Source organism: Mus musculus, chromosome 5, assembly GCF_000001635.26.
Source record: "Mus musculus strain C57BL/6J chromosome 5, GRCm38.p6 C57BL/6J".
Lineage (NCBI taxonomy): Eukaryota > Metazoa > Chordata > Mammalia > Rodentia > Muridae > Mus > Mus musculus.
Window position 1 is genome coordinate 67,106,285 of NC_000071.6, and position 24,069 is coordinate 67,130,353.

Consider the following 24,069-nt stretch of genomic DNA (forward strand, 5'->3'; position numbering starts at 1 on the left):
ATGCTCAAAGGATGAAGCCTAGCTGAGTTCTGGACTCATCTTCTCATTGTGCTTTGGAATTCACTGGCTGAGGGAATCAACCCAACCCTTTGGGTCTTCAAACTCTAGTGCTTCTGGAACTCAGCAGGCAACCTGCAGTCACACCCACACTAACCATCAGTCAGACAGCTTTCCTTAGCCACACCCCACTGCTGTCATTCTTTTCCCCCACCCACACTCCTGCCCCCACACCTCTCACACCTCCTTCCACCTCCAACCCCATGGCAGCCATCTTGAATGTCTTGTCTTCCTCAATGTGATTGTTTCTTAATTTCTCTTTGCTCCTCCGTAAGTGGCTTCCACACCCTCACCTAAATTCTCATCATGGTCATCAACTCCACTGAAGACTTTCTAAGCCTGGATTTACTTGAGGCTATTTTGTTACTCAGGCTGTTTAACAGATCTTCCTGGTTTTGCCTATTTCTAGTAGGATCCTACCTTCTTACCTTCTAGAAGGTGGACACCACCATGTGCCATGTCTTGGCAATATATGATAAGTATGTGAATGTGTCTTGCAGAAACTGAGAGAAGGCTTGCAAGACTCTCTCTTCTCTCTTGCTCTTATCTTTACTTCAGTAGTGGCCACATTGTTAGCCTTAGCCCAGAGTAGGGACACCATGGAGCAGAGATCACTGAAGATAGGGAAGGAACTGATAGCTCCTTTGAGTGTCGAGGAATACTCAGGAAGAGATGACATATGTGCTTGGTGGGGACTACCAGCTGAGTAAACAAAATGGTGACCCAAGTTCCAGGCAGAAGGCTCTGAGATCATCAGTGTTCTGGCTGGTTTTATGTTAACTTGATTCAAATTATCATCATCATAGAAGGAGAGCATGCTTTCCTAAGATCTGGCTGTAGGCAAACCTGTAGGGCATTTTCTTAATTAGTGACTGTACTGGCTAGTTTTGTGTCAACTTGACACAGGCTGGAGTTATCACAGAGAAAGGAGCTTCAGTTGAGGAAATGCCTCCATGAGATCCAGATGTAAGGCATTTTCTCAATTAGTGATCAAGTGGGGAAAGGCCCTTTGTGGGTGGGACCATCTCTGGGCTGGTAGTCTTGGGTTCTACAAGAAAGCAGGCTGAGCAAGCCAGGGGAAGCAAGCCAGTAAGGAACATCCCTCCATGGCCTCTGCATCAGCTCCTGTTTCCTGACCTGCTTGAGTTCTAGTCCTGACTTCCTTTGGTGATGAACAGCAGTGTGGAAGTGTAAGCTGAATAAACCCTTTCCTCCCTAACCTGCTTCTTGGTCTTGATGTTTGTGCAGGAATAGAAACACTGACTAAGACAGTGACTGATGAGGGAGAGCCCAGCCTAGTGTGGTAGAGCCACCTCTGGGTTGGTAGTCCTGGGTTCTATAAGAAAGCAGGCTGAGCAAGCCATGGAGAAGCAAGCCAGTAAGCAGCACCCCTCCATGGCCTCTTCATCATCAGCTCCTGCCTCCAGCTTCCTGCTCTGATTGAGTTCCTGCCCTCAATGCTTTTGATGATGAACTGTTCTAAGGAGCTGTGAGTGGAATTAACCCTCCTAAGGCTGCATTTGGTCGTGGTATTTCACCACAGCAATAGTAACCCTAACAGGCACAGTCAAAGACTCCAAAGGCAAAGAGAACTCAGAGTGATTGGGAAGCTACAGAGTTCAGCTTAGGTTTCTATTAAACAGAAAGGACAAGAGTGGTTGGGTATCCAAAAAAGTATAATGACATGCATGGTCAATTCAGGAGTGTAAGGATGAAGCCAAAACAGATGAAAGCAATGTAAAACAAAAAGACACAGTCCTGCCCAGGACATGAGTTCAAGAGGACCACATCGACTGTCTAAACAAAACCACTTCAGATGTGTGAACTGGCAAGATTTCCTCTCTGTCGTTCCAGTCCAGGGATCCCATTAGCCCACTCGGGCTTGCTATCACTTGAAGATTCATTCCATCACTCTGACCATATTTTTGAAGTCTCTACTATGTACTAGAAACCTACTCCTTGATGTAAACACGGTTCAGATAACTTTGCATGGTTTGAATGTGGAACAAACCAAAGATCTGCACATAAAGGGGACCACCCAGCTGAAGGTAGCACCCTTACAGCACGGTGCTGGACAGTTTGACACCAAATTTGACTGTTTAGGACTCGTGTTGGGCTGGCCATTGGATGGACTCCTCGGTGATCATTCTGGGCAGAGACCTCTGTTGCTTCAGGAGCTGGGATAAGACTCTGAGAAGTCTAGTTCATTTATGATGTCCTGGGAACTGACTTGGTGGGAAAGAACCTGGGGGCCTCTCTTACATAGCTTTATCTATGGGAGACAGAATGTCAAGGGCTGTGTGGGCAGTGGGAAGCTACTATAGAGATGAGAGGAATGGGAGGTACAGAGAACACGAGAGAAGGGTAAGTGTTGTCATGTCCTTCCTCCTTCTCTTGAGATTTTGTGTGTTGTCTCTCCAGGCAGATCTTCAAAGGAGGCCACCAACAGGCAGTGCCCTAGGAAATAAGGCCTACTGTGACAGGTGCTGTTATATCACATAGCTATCATTAAACCCTTGTACTTCACTCCACACACCCTGAAGCTTGCCTTGCTCCCTGCTGTCACTGCCACAGCAGATGAGTTCCAGGACCAGGGTTTGCATCTTGAGTCAGCCCAGGGAGCCCACTGAGGGGTGTTGGAGCTGCCCACTCTCTTCATCTGCTTCGCCTGAAAGATGAAGATCAGTGAATAAAAAAATTGAGAGTGTCTAAAAATATTTTTCCTTCTGGGTTTTCGGAAGGCCTTCATCTCGCTGTGTGGTCCCATTTAGGAAGTTTGTGGGGTTTGCCGGTAATACTCTGCAGCAGCAGCAGCAGCAGCATCATGCATTTTAATGTGGATTTCAGCTGATTCAGAATTTAGAGACAAATGCAATCCGGTATTCAGGGACTGGCACCACGTGTCCTAGACCTCGGGAGCCGGAGACAATAAAACGGTTACAGTATGCGTGTTTGCAGTATTTCCCCTGTTGGATAGATTGGGAATATTCATTTTCTTTTTTAAAATGCATATTTCTTTCCTCCAGTTGTTTGTTTACTATGGAGAGTTAACAGCATCCTGGAGAATTACCAGGCTGAGGGTTCCCGTCATAAGCTCCCTGTGAAGACCCTTGCTTATTCATAAAGATTTTGCCATTTGAGATCGGGCTTGAAGACAAGAAGCGGGAAGAGGGTTGCTGGAGGAAGTCAGGCATGATGGTAGGTAGATAATACAGTCTCCCCTCCCCCCTCAAGTTATCTCAACAGACCTCAGAGCAGAAGCCACCAGCTCCAACCCAAACAGTGCACAGAGCCGTGGAACAAGCCACAAAATTCTCAAATGGCTCAGGATGGGGTCGGAACTATGTTTCAGAGACACAGTTGAGGCCATAGTGGCTCTCTGAAATGGTCTTAGCCAGGCCCACATCTGTGAACAAGCTTTTTCATTAGCCACTACTGGGCATCAATTTCTCTCCCATCTCTTGAGGTGCTCTTGTATCTAAGTGAATATCTGCCCCTCTGTGTATGGAAATAAATAAAATAAAATAAAATAAAATAAAATAAAATAAAACAACAACAAAACACTCCAAGAAGAGACCGAGAACTGTTCTTGAGGGCTGTTCAAGTCACAGAAGCCAACACTCAATAAGAGACTTGTAATAGAGCCACAGCCAATTCCTGCCTTCTTCATCCTGCTCTTACTGCTTCCCCTTCTTATTTTGAAGTAGTAACTAGCTACAGTAAAAAGAAAAACAATAACAAAAAGAAAAATGTCATGGACCGGGTAAGACACATGAATAGAAAAGAAAGCAAATACTCTAATTCTCTCCTGTATCTTGGCTGTCTTTCCTCCTTCCGCTCAGATACATCTTTACAAAACGAAATGAAGTTCTTAAACACTGGGAGCATCCTGCATGGACTACTGTATAGCCTCCTTTCTTGCACATTTGCCTTCCGGAAAGTCGACACCTTCCGATACTCACCAACACTGCCTGATGCCACCACATGTGGGCCATCCATTCTCTACTGTCGTATTGTAAATGAGCAAACACTCTTAAGAAAGAAAAAGGTTGCCCAAAGAAACCAACAACCTCACGCAAAGGAATGAAGGCAGGAATAAGTCATTCTAAATATTAACCGTACCCTATAAAATAGAGCTTAAATGTCAAGGGCTAAAAATCCAGTGATGACCGAAGGGTCCTCTTTAGGGTTGAAGCCAGATGGCAAAAGGGGTAAATTCTACCTGGAATTGATTTTTTTTCAACATTGAAAAATGATGAAGAAAACCAAATACAGCTCCTATTTTGATTCTGCCTTTCCTGTCAAAGACAATAACTTTCTGTGGTGAAGGATTAGTGTAAATGGCAGTGGCAGGGACCAGAGCCTATAGGCTGTGACTGAACTGGAAGGTCCTGACCGCTTCTGTGAGTTCCTGTAGAACTCTGAGGCCCAGGGAAACAGGCCAGTGGGACCTGGAATGACTGTAATTTTTGTAGGGCCACAGAGAATGAAGCAAGAGGAACTGGAGATGACTATAAAATGCTCACCACACAAGCATAGGGACCCAAGTTCAATCCCCAGCACCCACTTTACAAATTCAAAAGTTGGGTACAGTCACACATCTGTAGTCCTGACATCGAGGAGATGGAGACAGGTGGGTCTCTAGGGCTTTCTGGCCTGGCTTACATAGCAAGCCCCAGACCACTGAGAAACCCCACCTTAAAAAGCGAGATAGAGGGCTCCTGAGGAACAACACCTAACTAAGGTTATCCTCCGGCTTATGCAAACACAGACATACACACACATACACACTCACTCACACATGCTCACTCTCACACATTCACTCACATATACATGTGCTCAATCTCTTATATACTCATATGCACTCACACATTCACACATGCACTCACACACTCTCACACACTCACACATGCCCTCACACTCTCTCACACACTCACGCATGCCCTCACACTCTCTCACACACTCACACATGCACTCACACACACTCACACTCTCTAACACACTCACACATAAACCACATTGTCTCACACACTCAACGCACTCACACTCTCTCACACACTCACACATGCACTCACACACACTCACACTCTCTAACACACTCACACATGAACCACACTGTCTCACACACTCAATGCACTCACACATGCATTCACACAGGACTGAAGCAGAGGTTTCCACAATTCTTCTGATGAGCTGCCTTTTTCAGAAAGGAAACCAAAGTGGGTTCTGAAATGCAGATGACCACAGAATTCCAAAGAGAATTTGAGAGTGAGCAAAAAGGATTATGGGAACTGACTATACAAAGAACCAAGAACCATATAAAGCAGGCGTCAGGAACCTCTAATCCAGAAATGGCAGCTGTCTGTTCCCATCACTGGCCTACTGTCTCACGTGCCCACTCTGCTCCCTCTAGGTTGCTAAGAGGGAACTTAAGGCACCATAGAATCTCCTCCTTAGATACTTTCATATTTTCTCTAAAAGATGGGGGTTTCTTTAAAAATAATTTAAAAAGACTCAATCTTGGTGCCATTCTCACATAAATAAATAAATAATAAATAATAATTAGTAATAAGTAGCAATACCTTCACCTCCTCAATTACCCAATGTTCATTTCCCCAGGTTGGCTCACAAAGAAATTTTGTTTTTTCTCTCTTGCTCTAAGTTGTGCATTGACTCTGAATCCAGTCACTGCTGGTGCATGCATTGCACGTGGGTTCTTCTGCAGCTCATAAGCTCTTGGTCTATAGAATCCCCTCCTGTTCTTCCTTTTCTCTTTACAAGCTATACGGTGATAGCAATTATTGGTAATTATTAAAATAATAATCTCTGTGTTATAATTATTTTGCGGTGCCATGCCATGAGTCAATCCTAGGCCCTTATACCTGCCAACCAAGTGCTCTACCAGTGAGGTACCTCCTTGGCCCTTATAATTAATTTGAAAAGAAAATGATTCACATATGCTATGAACTTTCCCATGGGTCATCTTACTCTCATCGTACCTGTTTTCTGTAACATGGTAGCAGCTGACCCCAGAGGCTTGATCAGCTACACATTAAAGTTGAGTAGAGTTTTAGGTTTTGTTTTGGAGAAAGGGTTTCACTGTGAATCCCTAGATGGCCTAGAACTCAACTGTGTCGACCAAGCTGACTTTAAACTCACAGAGATCCACTTCCAAGGTGCTGGGATTAAAGGTGTGTACCCCAGCTTCCCACCCCTGCACGTTCAGGTCGTTAGCTAGGACACTCTGTACAAATGCTGTGCCATTCCTACTACACCACCTTCAAAAGCTGGCTGTCTCCGATGGTATGGGGTTTGCTCTGTGCCAGCTGGGATCATTCCTTTTAATGTTGCACACCCACTTTTAACCCAAAGACTTTAGAGTTTATTGGTTAGCATAGCCTATGTTATTCTACATCATTTATTTAGATGGCACAAGATGGCAGAGTTCTAATTATTGCACTCCTTGTCAACTCACTAGCTAGGTTGCTGTTCAGGAGGGTGGTGCTGTGCTGGGTGTGGCGCTCCCATTCCTACAGCATCTGCACCAGGAAGCTGAGGAGGAGCTCCTGCACAGGAGCCAGGCTGGGCTACTCCGAGAGTCTCAGTTTCAAAGGAAAGGAAGAAGGGAAGAAGAGAAGGGAGGGACGGAGGCAGAAGGATGAAGGGAAGATGTTTACCAACCCTTCAGTCACTGAGATGCAGCAACATGGGAAGGCAGGATACATGCTGGATTCTCTGCCTTTATTTATGAGTTTACAGAAAATAGAGATTTTGTTGTTGTTGTTGGCACCCCACAAGCTCATCAGTGGGGCTTTTCTTTTCTTATATCATTATTCACTCACAGATCTAGACATTTTGCATGTTATTTCATTACAGTGACATCCCCCCCCCTCTGTGTGTGTGTGTGTGTGTGTGTGTGTGTGTGTGCGTGCGCGCGCGCGCGCGCACCTGGTTGTGTGTTCATGTGAGTGCCCATGGAGGAGGAGAGGTTGTTCTTAGGTATCTCTCTCTGTTGCTCTCCACCTAATTTTTAAGACACAGTCTCTCACTGAACGTCACACTGACCAGCTGGCTAGACTGGTCATACAGCCTGTCTCTCTGTGACTCTAGCACTCAGGTAAAAGGCACGGGCTCACTAAGATTTTCTTTTTTTAATATTTTTATTAGATATTTTCTTTATTTACATTTCAAATGTCATCCCCTTTCCTAGTTTCCCCTCTGAAAATCCCCTATCCCCTCCCCTTTCCCCTGCTCCCCACCCCACCCACTCCCATTCCTAGCCCTGGCATTCCCCTATACTCGGGCATAGAATCTTCACAGGACCTAGGGCCTTTCCTCCTATTGATGACAGACTAGGCCATCCTCTGCTACATATGCAGCTAGAGACACAAGTCCCATCATGTGTTTTCTTTGATTGGTGGTTTAGTTCCAAGGAGCTCTGGGGGTACTGGTTAGTTCATATTGTTGTTCCTTCTATGGGGCTTCAGTCCCCTTCAGCTCCCTGGGTACTTTCTCTGGCTGTTTCATTGGGGACCTTGTGCTCTGTCCAATGGATGACTATGAGCATCCATTTCTGTATTTGCCAGGTACTGGTAGAGTCCCTTAGGAGACAGCTATATCAGGCTCCTGTCAGCAGACTCTTGTTGGCATCTGCCATGGTGTTTGGGTTTGGTGGTTGTTTATGCGATGGATCCCCAAGTGGGGCAGTCTCTGGATGGTCATTCCTTCAGTCTCTGCTCCGAACTTTGTCTCTGTAACTCCTTCCATGGGTATTTTATCCCCCCTTCTAAGAAGGATTCTGAGCTTCTGGGCTAATATCCACTTATCAGTGAGTATATATAATGTGTGTTCTTTTGTGATTGGATTACCTCACTCAAGATGATATTCTCCAGATCCATCCCTTTGTCTAAGAATTTCATAAATGTATTGTTTTTAATAGCTGAGTAGCACTCCATTGTGTAAATGTACCACATTTTCTGTATCCATTCCTCTGTTGAGGGACATCTTGGTTCTTTCCAGCTTCTGGCTATTATAAATAAGGCTGCTATAAACATAGTGGAGTATGTGTCCTTATTACATGTTGGAGCATCTTCTGGACATATGCCCAGGAGTGGTATTGCTGGATCTTCCAGTAGTACTATGTCCAATTTTCTGAGGAACCTCCAAACTGATTTCCAGAGTGGTTGTACCAGCTTGCAGCCCCACCACCAATGGAGGAGTGTTCCTCTTTCTCCACATCCTCGACAGCATCTGCTGTCACCTGAGTTTTTGATCTTAGCCATTCGGACTGGTATGAGGTGGAATCTCAGGGTTGTTTTGATTTGCATTTCCCTGATGATTAAGGATGTTGAATTTTTTTTTTTTTTTTTTTTTTTTTTGGTGCTTCTCATCCATTTTGTATTCCTCAGTTGAGAATTCTTTTTTTTACGCAGGGGCTCTAAACTCAGGGTCTCATGCTTATACATCAAGCTCTTTGCTGATGGAGTTGTCTCCTATCCCCTGAAGCGGCAGTTTTAGCATTCAAGTTAGCCTAGCTCTGATTAGTGGAACTCTCTTCTCAGCTTCTAATTCAATTGACAGGCCCTGATGACCTCCTGTAGCTAGGAAGTTCTGAATGGAGCAACAGAACAGTCTAGCCTCATCTTTCCCACCTTTGCCTACATCTGGTATCAGCTACTTCACCAAGAAGCCCTGATCTTTCCAATTAGGAATCAGCATTTGGAAGACACCTTGGGTGCCACACTGGATTTTGATGTGAGCGATATGTTAGAAGAGAAGTGACTGTCAGTAGGTCCAAGCTCTAGTTGAACCAGCCCTCAAATAATAGATGTCTAATGCTAAGTCAGCCTGAGGACAATGTGTATAAACAGTCTGGGAGACAACAGTATATTCAGGGTTTGGGGGCGGAGAAGTCAGGCACAAGGAAATATTCCTGGAGTCAAGGAACAAGGCTTCATTGAAGAGCAATAAGCAATAAAAACGGGCAGGCAAGGTGTTACATAAGGGGATCCTGGGCAGAACGAAGAACCAAAGCAAAGCCGAGCATCAAAGTGCATGGCGTGCTGGAAGAGTCTGATTTGCTTCATTTCCTTTGACAGGGTTAGTGGATTTAGAGAGCGGCCAAGTGCCGCAGACATAATGTATCTGGACTTCAACAGAGCGTTCGTCCAGGCCTCTCACAATATCACAGTGGACAACATGGAGAAATGTGGACTAAACGATAGTACCATTAGATGAATTAACAATATTTAGGTGGATGATGCTGATTAGCAGATGGATGTTAGCATAGGGGATGGGCTCAAGTGAAGTGACAGAGGCCTCTATCTGACTGAACCTTTTTCAACAACCTAGTAAAAGTATAGGGCCAATATTGAATGAATGTGCTGGTGATATGGGGTCTTGGGATTTGAGTAGTTTTAGTGACAATGTCTGCATCCAGGTAGATAGCATCAGGTTCGATTTATAAATTGACCTCAGGTATCTAATTCTCTCAGTTGGTCTCCACCTTGTTTTTTTGAGACAGAGTCTCTCACTGACCCTAGAGCTTACTGGTTGGCCAGACAAGTTGGCCACCAAGCTCCACAGATAAAATTTCTGGAGATGAAAATGAATTTTCAGAATTGAGTTAAAGACCAAGTATGTAACACGTAGAGACATTGTCATAGTTAGAATTTTACTGCTATGAACAGACACCATGACCGAGGCAACTCGTAGACAACATTTAATTGGGGCTGGCTTACAGGTTCAGAGGCTCAGTCCATAATCATCAAGGTGGGAGCATGGCACCATCTAGGCAGGCATGTCACAGGCAGGGCTAAGAGTTCTACATCTTCATCTGAAGGCTGCTAGCAGAATACTGATTTCCAGGCAGCTAGAATGAGAGACTTATAACCCATCCCCACAGTGACACACCTACTCCAACAAGGCCACAACTCCATCCATTCCTTGGTCTAGGCATACTCAAACCACCACATTCTACTCCCTGGCCCCCATAGGCTTGTTCAAATATATGAATCTTTGGGGCCATACCTAAACATGTTTACATTTAGTCCAACTTCCAAAGTCCCCATAGTCTACAGCAGTCTCAACAATGTTAAAAGTCCAAAGTTCAAAGTCTCTTCTGAGATCCATCCAATCACTTAACTGTAATCTCCAAAGCCAGACAGGAAACCATCTGGGCAAACTCCAAACTCTATATCTCCATGGCTGATGTCAAAACAGTCTTCAGACCTCCAACTCCTTTTTCATATTTGTTGACTGCAACAAACATCTTTCCCGTGGACTGGTTCCACTCCCTGTTAGCAGCTTTCCTTAGCAGATCCCATGTCTCTGACATCTCTAACATATTGAGGTCTCCAAGGCAATTTCAAATTTACAGCTTCTTGTTTTAATGTCTGGGATCCACACACAATCTTCTGGGCTTTTCAAAAGGACTTGGGTCACTTCACTTCAGCTCTGTCCTCTTTAGCACTCTGGGCTCTGGTTGACTCCACTGCATTGTAACTGCTATTCCTGGTGGTCATCCCATGGTAGTGGTATCTCTAACATGCTGGGGTTTCTCACTGCAACCAGGATTCACCAATAGCCTCTCATAGGCTCTCTTCATGGTGCCAAGCCTCAACTCCTTTGCATGGCCCCTTCAGACCTGGGCTTTCAACTGCAATTGAGGCTGCACCTTCACCTTCCCTGACCTCTTACAGTGCCAAACCTCAGCTGCTCTTTATAACTCCTTCATGCCTTCAAACCCAGTACCACCTGGGTGACTCTTACACATTACCAGGGACAGCTGCAGCAGGAGGTACAACCTTGGCTATCTCTGGAACACAGCTTCTTTGTGCTCTCAGAAAATGCTTCACAGAAAATTTCACCTCAGTGATGCTGGTCTCTTCTTAATCACTGATAATTTCTTAGCTCCAGCTAACCAGCATCAATTGTCCCAGTACTCTCCTTCTCCTCTTGACTACAAAGCCAGAGCCACATGGCCAAAGCTGCCAAAGTTCTGCTGCTTGCTGGAGCTGGAACATGGCCCCTTTGCCCTATAACATCATCATCATCTTTCTGTTTTCCAACTCCTTTGCCACCTAAGCTTGGCAGCCCTGGAACTTGCTCTTCATATTGGCCTTGAATTCAGAGATCTGCTTGTCTTGGTCTCCTGTAATTAAAAGTGTGAAGTACTTTGCCTGGGCCTAAGATTTCCATGGCCACTATGCCTCAAGATCTCCATGTCAAGATCCAGGTCAGAAACCTGTCTTCCAGCTTCAAGTTCTAGATCATAGGTGTGCCCTCCATTTCTGGACTGTAGTTCACTCCAGATGAAATCAAGTTGACAACCAGAAATAGCCATGACAGACATCCAGATGACCTGAGGAAGTGTAGCCAGCAGAGTCCTTGAGGAAGATCTAGGAGTTTCAGTCTGCATATTGTGGTTTTAGCTACACCTTTATGTAGTGTCTGATGCTGGTGAGTCACTCTTGCCAGCCAGGGGCTCTACCACTGAGCTAAACCTCTATGCTTTTCAGGGCACACTGTTAATGACATGGGTAATAGTAAAGTGCAAGAATGCTGGCATGCATGCATGTGTGTGTGTGTGGTATGTGCGGTATGTATGTGTCTAGTGTATGTGTGTGTAAGTATGTGAGTGTGTGTGTGTGTGTGTATGGTGTGTGATATGTGTACATGGTACATATGTGTGGTGTGTGTGTGGTATGTGTGTGTAGGGGTGTATATATGTGGTGTGTATGTGTGGTATATATGTTTGTGAGTATGTGTATGTGAGTGTGTGTGTGGTATATATGCATGTGTATGTGTGTATTGTGGGGTGTGTGTGGTATGTGGGGTGTGTATGTGTGGTATATATGTTTGTGAGTATGTGTATGTGAGTGTGTGTGTGGTATATATGCATGTGTATGTGTGTATTGTGGGGGGGGTGGTATGTGGGGTGTGTATGTGTCTGGTGTATGTGTATGTGTTGCATATGTGTGGTATGTGTGTGGTGGATGTGTGTGTGTGAGTGTGTGAGTGTTATGTGTGTGTGTGTGGGTGTATACATGTGGTGTGTGTGTGTTATGTGTGGTGTGTATGTGTGGGTATATGTGTTTGTGAGTATGTGTATATGAGTGTGTGTGTGTTATGTGTGGTGTGAGTATGTGTATGTGAGTGCATGGTGTATGTGATATGTGTGTGTATGGTGTTTATGTGTATGGTATGTGTGTGTTTGTGTGTGTGTGTGTGTGTGTGTGTGTGTGTGTGTATATAGTATATACATGAGAACAATTGTCAAAAGTGGGCCATGCAGCCCAATTGCAGAGAACTGGTTGACAAGCTGCCATACATAGGGTCTCATAAATAGAGGAAACTTTCAAGAGTCACAAACCTAGAATCAAAGAAGCCCCAAGAGTGTAACAGGGGTCAGAGCCTCATGCAGAGGGCAAGAGCAAACCTTTCCCAGAACCACCCTAAAGCAACAAAAGAGTGTAGCCACTCCACAGGGTCCCATGGGAAACAGATTTCTGCTCCGAAGCAGAACTTTCTAGAGCAGTAGTTCTCAACTTCCTACTGCTGTGACCCTTTAATACATTTCCTTATGGTATGGTGACCCCAAACATAAAATATTTCATTGCTACGTTGTAACTATACTTTTGCTACTGTTATAACTCATAATGCAGGTATCTGTGAAAGGGACATTCAACTCCCAGGGGATCTCGTGGGTCGAGAATCAGTGTTCTAGAGTAAGCCATCTCCACAGGTATCTAGCCAGTAAGACTGCTGAGGACAGCTGAGTATCCGAAGCAAAACCAAGAAAAGGACTAAGGTTTCTCCTGTATTGAGAGTCTATTGCTCAGCATCTTCCTCAGTGGCCTCCTTTTCAGACTCTGAACTATGCACCTCCCTTTGGGGTGTTTATGGTCACTGAGATGTTCTTCATTCTTAGAAGGACAGAACTTCCTCCTTGTCATCCTCCTCTGGCTGACAGGAGACCAGCTTTCCTCCCATTGAAACTGGGCTGATCTCAGGAGCAACAGGACTTCTAAATGGAGGCCATTACGAACCCCTTGGTGTTTCCACAGAGGCTTGCTCTGTGAGGAAGCCCTGGGATCTATGAAGGGGGCCTGGTGGGAGGAGGAAGAGGAGGAGGAGAGAGGATGGTTTTTGCCAAACTCGGCTGACCCAGCTCTCAGACATTGCAGCCACCCTCGCTGAAGACCCCAGACAACACCCAGGACCCAAGCTCAGCTCAAAGTCCACATCTGACAGCAAAGTGAATCATTGCTTTATATTCAGCCATGGTCACTTTTAAAGAAGAAGATCTCAGGTAAACTATCTCACCTCGTTGGACATCAATTTTCAACCTATAAATGAAGTGAGGGAACCCAATATTTTCCAAGGTTTCCTCTGCTGTGCTAACGTATCCTAGTGAGACATCAGCAAATATCTCTTCACTCCATATCCACAGCAACAGACCAAAATAATTATTCCACTCAAGTCTAACTCGGTGGACCAATGATTTGATCGTGTATTACAAGAGCTCGAGAGAGGAGGGTTAGATCCAGAACATGAGTAAGTCCTTCTCCCCCTCCATTATATCTTCTAGCACCTCCCAAGACTACATGTGACTGGAGCAGATTTACAAACAGCAGGGAGAGAGCTGCAGGTGGTGCTGGAATCTCAGGTAAGGGTCTCATTGTCTAATCCCTATCCCTACTCTCTTTTTCCTGAGGATCTTCAGCAGGGCGGATCTTAACGGCAGGACACACACAGCATCTCTGCCTAAGATGGTCATGGCTGTTTGTGGTGAAGAGAGCATCTTCACCCATCCACACTGCTGGCCTCTGCAAAAAACATTTGTGGTCCCCAGATTCTTTTCCATCCTTGAGGCCCCCAAAGAGCTCTTGATTCTAAGTGTATCTTCTGATACTTTCTATATTAGAAATACACACTGAGGGGGCAAAAAGGCTATTCACCTAGCACTTTATTTAAAAATAATGATAAAACCCACCTAGTGTTAACACAATTAACATACTTCGATGAAATAATATTTTTAAATGTATTAAAATAATGGCATTGCTTTGCATTTTTCCAGTTTCTTAGTATTTGGTCTAGTAAGGAAACTGCTATACACACATGTTGGTCTCTACGATCAAGGAACTGCAGTACCGCATGTCAAGTAAATTTTAGAAAATTCCATTCTGTATTCAAGAGAGAGGCATTGGGGTGAAACTTAATTATTATTTTTATAATTATGAAAATAGTTGCAGCTTCACTGATAACCCTCCCCCCATCTAGTACTAATGACTTCCAGAGATCTTAATAGCCTGTGTTAAGACACAGTACTCTAGGCCAGGCGTGGTAGTGCATGCATTTAACCCCATGTTTGGGAGACAGAGATGGGTGGATCTTTGAGAGTTCATGGCCAGCCCTGGTCTATACAGTGAGTTCCAAGACATCAGGGCAGCCAGGGATCTGTAGAGAAACCCCACTTCCCCCATCTCCCCCTCAGAAAAGAACCAGTACTATAAACAAATGCTGTGCAAAATTCAAGGTTTGGGGGGAATTTGTATTTCAACAAGGATTAGGGCCTTGGTCTCTCAAGGAGCATTTCAGAAATGTGGTAGCTTCTTTACTTGAATGCTGTCCCTGGGTTGCCCCTCTCATATCTAGGCTTGTCCTCTGGCTTCCTCCCAAAGCTGCTGGGAGTCTATGGCCATGGGATGAGTCTATGAGGCACAGCAAAGGGCAAAAGCAAAGAGACTCGTGCCAACCATGCAGCAGAAGACAGCCTTGAACTCTGACCCTCCCTCCTACTTCCAACCTCACCAGTGCTTGAATTGCAGGTGTCCCCAACCAACTTGGTTTTATATGATGCTGGAAATCTAACCCAGGGCTTTAGTGTGTGCTGGGCAGGCATGCTTCCAACTAGGTTACATCTCCATTCTCTTTCTTCTTTTTACTTATTCATATTTGTCTTGGTGGTCCTAGGGGTTACTAAGCACATTTTCTACCACCGAATGATGTCCCCATTGCAGCTCCTTCACCTTAACAAAATGTGTCTCTTTTGTTTGGTGAACAGAGACAGGCCCAAGGAGTCATTAGCCAAGAACTTGAGATTACTAACTCTCATTGCCCCTACTTTCAGCAATTAGATGTAGTTCCTCATCATATTATAAAATATACCGAGACTATTGTATGCTTGTTTATTTTAATTAAATCATTGAAAATCAGAAATGATATCATATCTAGACTTTCCTAGCAATGTAGAGACTTCCCAGAACTTGTAGCTGCATATTTTTTTGTGTAATTGCATTGTGCTAATCAACTAAAATGGCCCAGTAGAAATGTTAATAAATAAACATAGTCATAATTATAATCCTAGACATAGCTCATTGCCAAGGACCTCAAGAAGTCATTGAATCCATCCCTCTGCCTCCAGGCCTGCTTGCTCCTCCAATCAATTCTTGATAAAGGTAAGGTCACAAATGTTCTAGAGTGGGTCTTTTTACATTTTGCTCTATATGTTTTAGCACACACACACAAAGATAGCAATGGATTTGAGCTGTTTACAAAAGAGTAAAGACGACTGAGATGAAAATGTGTTTGCAAAAAGATTTCACTTATTAAATAATCCTTTATTTTTATCTGAAAATAAAGTACAGCATACATTTTAATTAAACACACATAAACCTACTAAATTTATATGACTTAGATATGCTCCTAGATCCTGATGGTTGAATTATAGAATTTTATTTACCTCCTTTTTTTTTTTTTTTTTTTGAGATGGGTTCTTGCTATGCACGCTGGCTAGTTTTATGTCAACATGACAAGTTAGAGCCATCTAAAAGGAGGGAATCTCAATGAAGAAAATGGCTCCATAAGATCAGGCTGTAAGGCATTTTCTTAATTAGAGATTGACGGAGGATGGTCCAGTTCGTTGAGGGTGGTGTCCAGAACCCTGGGCTGGTGGTCTTGGGTTCTACAGTAAAGCAGGCTAAGCAAGCCAAGGGGAGCAAGCCAGTAGACAAACCTGCTGTATCCAAGTGCCTGCCCTTTCTCAGTTCCTGCCCTGACCTCCTTCAGTGAGGAACAGTATAAGCCAAATTAATCCCTTTATCCCCAACTTGCTTTTGGTCATGGTGTTTCATCACAGCAATAATACCCTAAGTAGGACACTACATAACCCAGGCCAGCCTAGAATTCACTATGTAGTCCAGGCTAGTCTTAAACCCACAGTTCTGCTGCACTACACCCCACAGTGCTAAGACTGCAAGCATGGAACACCACACCCAATTGAGGATTTTACTAGGGGCTTTAATCTAGTTCTACTGAAAGCAAAATGTGTTTAATGTGTATTTTTAAAGTTTTGCAATTTCAAAGGTGTGCACACTGTGACATCTATACCTACAGGAGAATGTTAAGAATTATCAGATTTGTACCAGATTGAAGAATCCTTTTTTTATTACCTTAAAAATGAGGCAATTTATATGTATCAAAAGATGGCCTCGTCGGCCATCACTGGAAAGAGAGGCCCATTGGACTTGCAAACTTTATATGCCCCAGTACAGGGGAACGCCAGGGTCAAAAAGTGGGAGTGGGTGGGTAGGGGGGTGGGGGGAGGGTATGGGGGACTTTTGGGATAGCATTGGAAATGTAAATGAGGAAAATACCTAATTAAAAAAAATGAGGCAATTTGCTGGGCAGTGGTGGCACACGCCTTTAATCCCAGCACTTGGGAGGCAGAGGCAGGCAGATTTCTGAGTTTGAGGTCAGCCTGAGCTACAGAGTGAGTTCCAGGACAGCCAGGATTACACAGAGAAACCCTGTCTCGAAAAAAACAAGAACAACAACAAAAAACAACAACAAAAAAAGAGGCAATTTATGAGAAAAAGTCAAGAGACAGCATGTTAAATGATATAGCCTTTTGCTTGGGCTCTGTGTCAGTTGCTGAAAAGGAAAGTCCAGTGTCTGGTATGCTCCTCCCAAAATACTAAGACAGTCTTCTGGGGAACTGTGGTTGTGAGTCATTGAAACACTTGGCCAAAATGCTTGTAGCTTTAGGGTCAGAGCTTAACCATACAGCCAATCAGAGAGGTACTATCCTCCAGGTGACAGGGCATGTGGAGATCCTCTCTCACAGTGACATTCTCTGGACCAGAGCAGCACTTGTAGGCCTTGATTGTGTCCAGTGAGTAAGCACTTGCAGGCCCAGTCAGGCTGACCTTAAAGCCGATTGAATCAATTCTCACATCACATCACTGAAATGTCCCATTTGAAAAATATGTCCAGAAAGACTACCTCCCCCTACACACACACACACACACACACACACACACACACACACACACACACACACACACCATTCCCCAAACAACTCCTCCTGTGTTGAGGATTTTTGTTCTGGGGGAAATACCCTTGAAATTGAGTCTAAAGAAGAAGATGTCAACTGGTGGTGCCTTGCTAAAACAGAGACCATCCCAAAAATCTCTTAAGAAACGGATTCCAGATTGGAGACTGAGAATATATGGTGTCAGAGTCAGGGAAAGGATGTGGAACCAAAACCACAATTCTTAAAAATGTCGATAAAGTGGGGCTTGGGGAGATGGTTCGGTGGGCAAACTGTTTGCTACACAAGCATGGGGTCCTGAAGTTTGGATCCCTAGCACCCATACAAAAGGTTGGACATTGCCCTAGTTAGGGTTTCTACGGCTACGATGAAACATCATGACCAAAAAAGCAAGTTGGGGAGGAAAGGGTCTGCTCTGCTTACACTTGCACAAAACTGTTCACCATTAAAGGAAGTTAGGACATGAACTCAAACAGGGCAGGAACTTGGAGGCAGGAGCTCATGTGGAGGCCTCGGAGTGTCTCTGCATGGCACACTGTGCTGCTTTCTGGCCTGTTCACATGGTTTGCTCACTCTTTCTTTTTTTCTTTTCTTTTTTTTTAATTAATTTATTTTTTATTAGTTATTTTCTTTATATACATTTCAAATGCTATCCTGAAAGTTCCCTATACCCTCCCTCTGCCCTGCTCCCCTACCCACCCACTCCTGCTTCTTGGGCCTGGCATTCCCCTGTATTGGGGCATATAAAGTTTGCAATACAAGGGGCCTCTCTTCCCCGTGATGGCCGGCTAGGCCATCTTCTGCTACATATGCAGCTAGAGACACGAGCTCTGAGGGGTACTGGTTAGTTCATAGTGTTGTTCCACCTATAGGGCTGCAGACCCCTTCAGCTCCTTGGGTGCTTTCTCTAGCTTCTCCATTGGGGGCCCTGTGTTCCATCTTATAGATGACTGTGAGCATCCACTTCTGTATTTGCCAGGCACTGGCATAGCCTCATACAAGACAGCTATAACAGGGTCCCTTCAGCAAAATCTTTCTGGCATTGTGCAATAGTGTCTGGGTTTGGTTGCTGATTATGGGATGGATCCCAAGGTGGGGTAGTCTCTGGATAGCCCATCCTTTTGTCTTAGCTCCAAACTTTGTCTCTGTAACTCCTTCCATGGGTATTTTGTTCCCTATTCTAAGGAGGAATGAAGTATCCACCCATTGGTCTTCCCTCTTCTTGATTTTCTTGTGTTTTGCAAATTGTATCTTGGGTGTTCTATGTTTCTGGGCTAATATCCACTTATCAGTGAGTGCATATCTAATGACTTCTTTTGTAATTGGGTTACCTCACTAAGGATGATATCCTCCAGGTACCTCCATTTGTCCAAGAACTTCATAAATCCATTGTTTTTAATAGCTGGTTACTACTCCATTGTGTAAATGTACCACATTTTCTGTATCCATTTCTCTGTTGAGGGGCATCTGGGTTCTTTCCAGCTTCTGGCTATTATAAATAAGGCTGCTATGAACATAGTGGTTGCTCATGCTTTCTTATAAAACCTAATACCACCAGCCTAGGAATGGCCCCACCCAAAAAGGCCTGTGCCCTCCCCCATCAGTAACTAATTAAGAAGATGCCTTACAGCCTGATCCTATGGAGACATTTTCTCTATTGAGGTTCCCTCCTTTCAGATAACTCTAGTTTGTGTATCAAGTTGACATAAGACTAGCCGGCACTAGAATGAAAACGCATGTGTCTATAACCCTAGTGCTAGGCGGGTGGGACAGATAGGTTAATACTGAAGGCTTGCTGGCCAGCTAATCCAGATTAAATAGTAAGCTCTAAATTCAGTGAGAGACCTTGTCACAAAAAAATAAGTGGAGAGCAAAACATGAGAAATACATTCAACACTGACCTCTGGCCTGGACAGGTAGAGGGGGGGAGGGAGGAGGCAGAGGAAGAGGGGGAGGAGGAGGGGGAGGAGGAGGAGGAAGAGGAGGAGGAGGAGGAAGAAGAGGAGGAGGAGGAGGAGGAGGAGGAGGAGGAGGAGGAAGAAGAAGAAGAAGAAGAAGAAGAAGAAGAAGAAGAAGAAGAAGAAGAAGAAGAAGAAGAAATAGAGAGATTGCGCTAACTTTTGCAAAAGATCTTGTTAAAAAGATGAAAAAACAAAGGACGAATGGAGAGGAAACCCTTGCAAGCAGTATATCTGGCCAACATCCTGTATCTGCAATAGATAGAGAACTCTCAAAACCCAATATGAAAACAAGAGCCAATTAGTAAGTGGGAAAGGACATTTCATTAGAGAGGAGACACAGCAGGCACATAAACACATTAACAAGTGTTCAACATCGTTAGTCATTAGGGAGATTAATTAAAAACATAATAAGATATCACTGTGCACCTATTAAACAACTAAAATTTTTTGGTTACGCACGTTGTGTGCATGGGAGCTCACATGCCTATGAGCCCATGTGTACTTGCAGGTACATGTGTGAACATGCATGCATGTGTGTGTGAAGGCCAGAGGTGGACAGTTGTGTCTTCCTTGATCAAGCTCTTCCTTGTGTACTGAAGCAAGCTCTCTTGCCCAACCAGGAACTGATTGACCTGTTAGCAGCTCACCCTGGGGTCCACTATGGCCACCACCTGGGCACTAGAATTACAAGAAAGTTGCATGCACGCCCACTTGGCATTTTCATAGGTATTGGGGAAATCTAAACTCAATTACTGCACAACAGACACCTTTGTCCACTAAGCCACCTCCCAGTCCTCTACAATATTTTAAAATGTAATAATAACACTAAATTCTTGGAAATACCCAAAGAAACTAGATCTCTTTGGGAATATAATATTACATTCTCTGGAAAGATTTGGCTGTTGCTTATAAAACTAAACCTGTACTTACCACACAACCTGACATCTGCCCTCTTGACCCACAGAAGACATAAACCGGTACTCACCAACATTTTACTTGTGATAGCCCAAACCTGAAGACAACCCGCATGTCTTTGACATGAGACTGGGTAAAACAATCGAGCATCCACACCTTAGACTGCTGTAGAAATGAAGAGGAGTAAAGAAAGCATGGTGCAGACGACTGCCACTCTTAAGACAATAAACATCGCACAATTCTACTTAAACATAGTTACTATCACAAAACTACTGAGACAGGTGCACACACGCACACACACAAACATGAGCACATGCATACACACCCAAAAGAGAAAAAATGTTAAAGGGACAGACCCCAAAGACAAACTTTCTCACACTGACTCCCCCTTCTTCCTCCTTGTCCTTGTCTTCCTCCTCTTCCTTCTCCTCCTTGTCCTTCCTTCCTTCCTGAAACTCCCTCCCGCTTTCTGGGACTTCACATTGTTCAAAATTCTGACTTTTCTCCTGGGCACCTGGCAGATGGCGTCCTCTGACCCATTAGACGTTAGGACCATAAAATTTGCTATGGCCAAGGAAATGAGAACACATATGACAGTAATCACTTCTATAAGAAAGTTTGAAGCCAGAGTATGATTCTAAGTGACTTGAACAACACAGGCTGTGACAACCAGCATCAAGATGAGGTGCGAGTGGAGAATAAACCGTGGTTATGTTGCCCTGGAGATCTGGGAGCTCTCCTGGCAGATCCAGTCCACTTGACCTGAAAATAAAGAGAAAATGATCTGAACTTTTTGAAAGTCAATTTGATGCAGGGCTGGTTCTTTCCTTTGATACAGGAATTCACCTTGTTGAAGTGGCTATCCCAGTTAACTCAGGAAATGCCATCCAAAACTTCAAGCACCCAGATGCTGAAGAAGAGATTGTTACAATAAGGGGGTCCAGCAAGCGAGAACAATGACCCAGCCTTGGAAATGGCATGGTGTAGTTGTTCAAAGGAAGGTGTACCTACAAGATGATGCCGTGCAATCATTCAATGCCATTAGTCATTGTATTGGCTGATTTTGTGTAAACTTGACACAATCTGGAATTATCACAGAAAAAGGAGCTTCAGTTAAGGAAATGTCTCTGTGAGATCCAACTGTAAGGCATTTTCTCAATTAGTGATCAAGCAGGGAGAGCCCAGGCCACTGTGAGTGGTGCCATCTCTGGGCTGGTAGTCTTGGGTTCTATAAGAAAGCAAGCTGAGCAAACCAGGGTAAGCAAGCCAGTAAGAAACATCCCTCCATGGCCTCTGCATCAGCTCCTGCTTCCTGACCTGCTTGAGTTCCAGTCCTGACTTCCTTTGGTGATGAACAGCAGTATGGAAGTATAAGCTGAATAAACCCTTTCCTCCCCAACTTGCTTCTTGGTCATGATGTTTGTGCAGGAATAGAAACCCTGACTAAGACAGCCATTATACTGGAACATGCTTATGTTTTGATGTTAAATGAAAACAAAAATCACTTGTGTGTATAGAGGAAGCATCGAAGCATATGCAGCATATGTGTGCACAGCAGTCCCAGACCCAAAGAAATGAAACAAACAAGAGACTGGACATGATGTTTGCATTACACGTAACCCCCAGAATTTAATGTTCCAGATATGTAAAGAACCCCTATACCCCAAATAAATGTGGGCAAAGAGGTAGAGAAAATGAACATCCATAGCAATGTGAACAAATACAACCATGATCCCCCACCCAAAAAAAAAATGTATGGAAGTTCCTCGGATGCTAGAAACAGAATAGCCACAAGATCGCATTCCCTATTGCTGGCTTTTTAGTCACGTGACCAGAAGTTGGCATGAGAAAGTGACGTCTGCACTGCAGTGTTGACTGCAGAACTAGTTGCAATTGTCAAGGTATGTGCATACGCTTCAGCCAAGCTAGGTGTCCATCTAGGTGGCTACAGAGCTACAGTTCGATGGGAACATCTTCCAATGCTCTATAGCACAGCGAAAGTTATGGATTACGGTAATTAACTGAATATTGCGAGGTAGCTGGAAGAAAAGGTCTCTGATGGTTGTAACACAAAGAAATGATCTCTGTCTGAGGTGGCAATCTGCCATTTAGCCTGATCCATCATTCGTGCTGCATACACGAGTGCGTATGTCATGCAAATATGTAATTGTTATGTGTGAGAAAAACCAAAAGTGTTTTAATGGCCAAAAGCTATCGGTAGTGAATTGCAGAAAATTGAAACGAACTGTGAAGTTGGTACAGTGGTGGTTGATGGTTTTTCCCGTGCTTGGGAGGCTGAAGCAGGAGGATCTCGTAGAGTTCTAGGTCAGCCTGAACTACACAGCGAGGTCTTGGCTCAAAATAAAAACAAAGCAAAACAAACAAAAGTCACAAGACAGGGGTGGCTTGAAGAGGCCACACCCAATGACAGCAATATTTTGATGTATAGTAAGCCACGTGATTATGATGTAACTACAGTTTCTAAAAGCAGAGATGGGCTAGCCCCAGAGCAAGATGGCTAAGGAGACTTACCTTATACCAGGTCTGGGTCTGACTGAGAAGCCTCTGTATCAGCGACTGAGGGAAAAGAGAGACAGATGACAATTCCTGACATCAACCTTTGCCCTTCATACATGTACAGCCATGTCTCTCTCTCTCTCTTTCTCTTTCTCTTTCTCTCTCTCTCTCTCTCTCTCTCTCTCTCTCTCTCTCTCACACACACACACACACACACACACGATAATGGAAAAGATTATAGGCATAATGTTTTTGTGCACTGTGTAAAGATTGTCATTCTGTTATTCATGCTGATTTCTCTGTCCCCGTATCTTGTTTCAACCCCGAGGCATTGTAATGCTTACATCAAGAATCTCCTGTCTCAAGTTTGTGTAAACAATTCTTACCATTTATTCTCTGCTTGTCAATAAATGCTGAACATCCAATGGCTGGGCAGAAGAGAGAATAAGGCGGGACTTCCACCAGCCAGAGGAAGGAGAAAGATTGAAGTTTGAGCCACAGAGGAAGGTGTCTGGAAAGGGATCATGGAAACCCACCTGAAGCCCAAAAAGCGAGATGAATAATAAAATTCAAATCCAAGTATCATGAGGGAAGTTGGTCGAGAGGTAGCCAATTAGCTTAGGGAAATTATTATAAGTAGTTTGACTGTCCAGATACCGAGGTGAAGGCTTAAAACAAAACTTTTGTCTTTCTTTGTTATTATTTGGAACTAGCTAGGATAAAGACATACAACCACTGTATTAATTTACTACTTAAATGTATATTAAAAGTTATATTTACAAAAAATAATAAATTAAGAATATAATAAAGCAAGGCAGATCTCAGATGAGTAAAACAGAATGCTACTACTGTATTCCATTGCGGTAAAGGGAATCATGGGAGTGTGAGCATCGCCACGGGAGGCTGGCAATGGTGGTCTCTTGTTAGAACTGTGAGCGACATTTTCTTCCTTGTACTTTTCTGAGATTTCCAAGGATTCTCTGTAAACATGTTATGTTTTATAACTGGGAAAAACATGCATTAATCTTCCCCTCTCTTATTCAGTTTCAATAAAAAGATACTACTTTGGTTTGTTCATATTTTGTGTAGCAAATGTAGTACAGAATTGCAGGGAGTGGGACGAGCTTTCTCCCTTCCAGATTTAAATAGAGAAAAGAATTTAGCAAGATTGCCATTCACATTGTCCTACCTTTCAGCATGGCAAAGCCCTTTGTCCCAGGGCTGGAAATCTAATGATGGACTGTGGTTCATTTTTATCATTACAACTGTAATCTCCTCCTCGGT

The 24,069-nt window shown here is 44.0% G+C and overlaps 1 long non-coding RNA gene across 2 annotated transcripts in view; it reads left to right on the forward strand.

The window, feature by feature from the left end:
- Positions 1-23,864, forward strand: part of Gm33167 (predicted gene, 33167) — a 31,469-nt gene extending 7,605 nt beyond the window's left edge. For both annotated transcript variants that reach the window (NR_166598.1, NR_166599.1), the window contains 3 exons: positions 13,649-13,726; positions 15,428-15,518; positions 23,222-23,864. This is a non-coding gene — a long non-coding RNA (predicted gene, 33167). The remainder of the gene's footprint in view (positions 1-13,648; positions 13,727-15,427; positions 15,519-23,221) is intronic.
- Positions 23,865-24,069: the final 205 nt, after the last annotated feature.